Genomic DNA, 4,429 nt, shown 5'->3' on the forward strand with positions numbered 1-4,429 from the left:
CTGAGTTCAGACGACTTCACGAGTCGTTTTTTCCGACCTCGGGAGCGTTCTATTTGCAACTTCCGGTTCGTAACTCAGGAAACCGACTCGCAGATCGAGTTCGGTGGACAAAAAGAACGCACCATGTGGAGTGCCGTTTTGAAAGCCTCGAATTCTGCGTTTTGGCCGACGCCATGACAGTTAGCAAGCTAGCACGAGCCAGCGGACGTAAGGTACTGCGAATTGAGATGCGCTCATTGGCTGCAAAGTTTTGATTTGTCCGTAGCCGAAAACAATGGCGGCTTGCCTGGTCACACACACGATCTCGTATTCCAGATAAATAGTACACTAAAATATGTTTGTAAATAACTAAGTGAACAATATGCAACACTGTAACATAATGTTGCTTCCTATCAGGTCAGCACAGGTTTGACAGTTTGATCTGAATTTGGTGCGCTGCGCTGGACAGACTCACGAGTGACCTGTCGATCACAAGGTAGTCACGCTCAAAAGCACACGTGGCTTTATGGTCTATTTTACTCTAAATTGGGGCCATAATTGAATAAATGAACACCATATTAAATGGAAGAAGTCAGCTCATTCTCCATTAAAGTGAATGGTATCGCATTCGTGTCGTGTGTAATTGCAGCCAATGGAGCTCCCCCTGCTGGACTTTACATAGAATGATGGTTTAAGACACTTCCGCATTGGCTTCTGTCTTATATACTGCCAATGGCTAGAACCTCTCAACTATTTCTGTCATTTTTCACAGTGCAACAGACCTATGAGGGTTTTCCAGGACAGACTGTCTGAAAATATGCACTGTTATCCCCATATGTAAAGTATATTGTGTATCCCCCTCTCTATGATGACCAGGTTTTCACTTCACCTTCAAGGTGTTCTTTTTAAGCATGAGCTGGTCCCTGCACTACATTTTAGGACGTTGAAGATACAATTCAAGGAACATTTCAGTAGTTATATTACAATGAAGAGAACTGCAAGTGCCGCCGTTTAGCGAAAGTTATGGTCTTGCTTTAAAGGTGCATTTTAACAATGGCTCAAATGACTGTCGCATGAAAGGTCGCACTCATAGTGACAGACTTGCAAAGAGTCATCACCAACTTCGCAGTTCCTCTGAGCTTTGCGGACAGTTTGAATGTCTTTTAGCTCAATGTTGTTTTAAAATTTGCAGTTTTGGTTCAGCCTCACAGCTCTCATATGGCCACTTTTGGTCACAGCAGGCAGCAGTTTCTGTGCCTGCTGGTAGCAGACAGGTAGCAACCAGCTGAAAGTGGAACATTCAGTATTGAACTTTGTCAGCTTTAAAGACTTATTAACACTTTAACCACAAGCATCATGCCTAGCCAAAGAGATTTTAGCAATCCAAAACCTTTTTATATTGATGGCTTAGAAGTGAACTAGATAGTCTTATTAAATGATTGTATCACCCTTTAAAATAAGCAATTTATTTCAGCTTAAATACATAATTGATAAAGAGTAATTTATTAAAATGTGGTATCAGTTTTGCTACTTCTGCCTATTAGGTGTTTTTTCAATGAGGACCCTCTGACACTATTGTCGGAGTCCGTAGGATTCAGTATATGAATGGAGATGATTTTTAGACACATGGAACATTCCCTGTCACAGTGGTGACAGTATGAGAGCACAATACCAGCAGTTCTATCATGAACATTTTAACTTTGGGAGAGAGTGGAGTTGATGTGGAACTGAGCCTGTGTGAGTGAAACCCTTTTGAACACCAGCAAATGAAAACTTTCCCTCGTTACTGTCGGGGGGAAGGGACAGTGACTCCAGTGAAGAGAAAACTGAATGAAACAAAGTGATTGTTCCAGGTTTCTGTGTGACAGTTTTAGCCTTTATGAAGACCCACAGCTTCCACTCACTGTCAATTATGATTTCGTATTTTCCTGCTATGTACTCATGTCATTTTATATGACTGTCCTGATTACACCCCTCGCTGTAAGTTTCTAGCTGTATTTCTAAGTGAATATTAACTTTTTTTTTATGTTTTTTGTGTGTGTGTTTGGATCAAAATGAATCTTTTTTATTGTAATCATCTGTTTTTTTGCACATACCTCCTCCCAAAAGTTTTTATCAATGTTGGCAATCTCATTTTATAATATACTTTGCTGCGGGAGGATGCAGCACACAGCTAATACCAACTGCCTCTCATGACATTTTAAAGTTTGGCTGGTTTTTGTTCTGTGGTAATGCAGTCAGTGCTACACTGCTGACAAGTTGCAGAAAGTGTTTTCTACAGTTGCTGTTAGGTTTGCAGAGATATGGTGTCTGTATGAATTGGATTCATTACTGACCCAGAATCATTCCCAGAAATGACAAAATTGATGCAGACGAGTGACAAGTTAAAGGAAGAATGGAAGTGATCTTTTCCAGCATGCAACCATCCCCAGGGCAGAGGGCATTGAATGGTTTGATTGATGAGTATAAAATTGATGTGAATTATATGCAACAGTATGTCCTCTACGCTCGTCAGACCCAGTTGAGCATCTATGGGAAGCGACGTGGTATTTACAAATTAAAATTTTTACGTCCGTACAGCTGTGAGTTTCATAAAATTTTCCTGAAGACAGTTTCTGTTTGAGATAGTTATTATCACACTGATGTATGTTCAAGTGATAACTTGTCCATCATGCTGTCCATGGCTGTAATTTAGCCAATTATAGCACTTTCGGATAGTGGTGCTGAACTGAGCCGCAAGTAGCGGTCACCATTAAAGCCATGCTGGCATGGTAGGAAGGGTTTTTCACAGCAAAGCAGTTATTTGCTTTAATCATGTGTTAAGAACATCGTTTGGATTCTGTTTATTCCACACACTTGAGGAATCCATGACAAGGAATACAAAAGCTCTAATTATGCTGTGGGTCCTGCATGGATCTGTGTGATGTTACTGTCATCTGCAGACGTCTGCACAGCCACCTGTGTGGACAAGATGTATTAACAGAACCGTATGTGTGTTTTGGAGTATATCAGGGCCTTAAAAACTCCTTTTAATTTGTCACTAATCACCTGCACAACTTTCTAGGACAGCAGCTGAACCCCTCCTCAAACCCAGAGCGATTCTTTGATTCCCCCACAGATACAGTATTATGGACAGTGTTAATCGCTATCCTCATTTTATGGATGACATGGTGGGATTACCCGTACAGGAAGTCATACCCTATTTCTGAGGTGTAATAACAAGCCAAACTTTCTCATGTCATGATGTCCATTTAATGCTCATAACTGACTAATGATACCAAAGCTTCATGTACTCACCTGAGCTGTGTGGCTGTGGTTTTTAATCTGTGTGGGAAAATGTCTGTGTGTATTGCTGGATTGTTAATGCATTACAATAAAGGCTGTCCGATTTCAGTAAGGGCAACAATCTGTGGCATTTTTATTCTCTGTACCTTTTTTCTGGAAGTGTGATTGCAACAAGGTGTGGATCTTCTATCCCAAGAGAACAGGAGCCCACGGGGGTTCAGGGTTAAACTTAATAATTCTTTTAGATTCTCCATGCTACCTGATAAATATCTCCCTAGGTCCACCCATGAAGCCATCTTTAGCTATGTGTAGCTGCCTCCGCTAACACTGGCTCCCCCTTTTTGATTCTGTCATAAAACAAGCTCACAACCTCACCTAGCTAGTTAGCCAGCTAGGTAATGTTAGTTTTTGTGTCTATGCACTGTGAATATTAACATAAGCTGCAAGAGGTGCCAACATTACTAATCATTAAAATTAGAGTCTGTTTCTTTAAATATAATGTAAGTGATGTATGATGTAAGTGTTAAGGAAATCTGTCACATGAGTGAAAGCTTGATGTAGGGAAACTGACACATACCACACACACTCCCAAGTAATGAGTTTTTTTATTAGTTGTCATCCATGCAGCATCATCAGAGAATAACAGATTCATCACCATCTTCTTTGTTCATATGGCATTAAACAGCACAATTTGATTTCAACATCACACTCACATAACAATATGTTATGGTATATTCAACAATATGTGAATCATACTATGCATTTGAACAATAAATAAAAGATATTATTAGTAAGGTCTAGTTCCGTCATCAACTCACAGCTGAGTCAGGGTAATTTAATTCTTTTCAAGCACCTGGCACAGGGTTTCTCCAATATCACATCATATTTAACAGCAGCATCTCGCACCTGTGTAAATGTGTGACATCACTGAGAGGGCGGAGCTTTTCAGCAGAGTGAAAAATTCCTCTGTAGCTGTTTAGTAGTTATAGATGCATTTATTCTGGCAGCTAGCCATGGTAGTCCCAGATTCACTGTGTGGCTGTTGGGTTTGTGGTTGAATGCTTTATAATAGCACAGTATCAAGTGACATGATAAAGTAGGTCCTGCTTTATCAGCTAATCATGAAGCCCTGTTTAAAGAGGGTATTTATCAAAATCTTATTTTA

This window comes from Morone saxatilis, unplaced genomic scaffold (genome assembly GCF_004916995.1).
Source record: "Morone saxatilis isolate NCDOM2014 unplaced genomic scaffold, NCSU_SB_2.0 Contig1, whole genome shotgun sequence".
Lineage (NCBI taxonomy): Eukaryota > Metazoa > Chordata > Actinopteri > Moronidae > Morone > Morone saxatilis.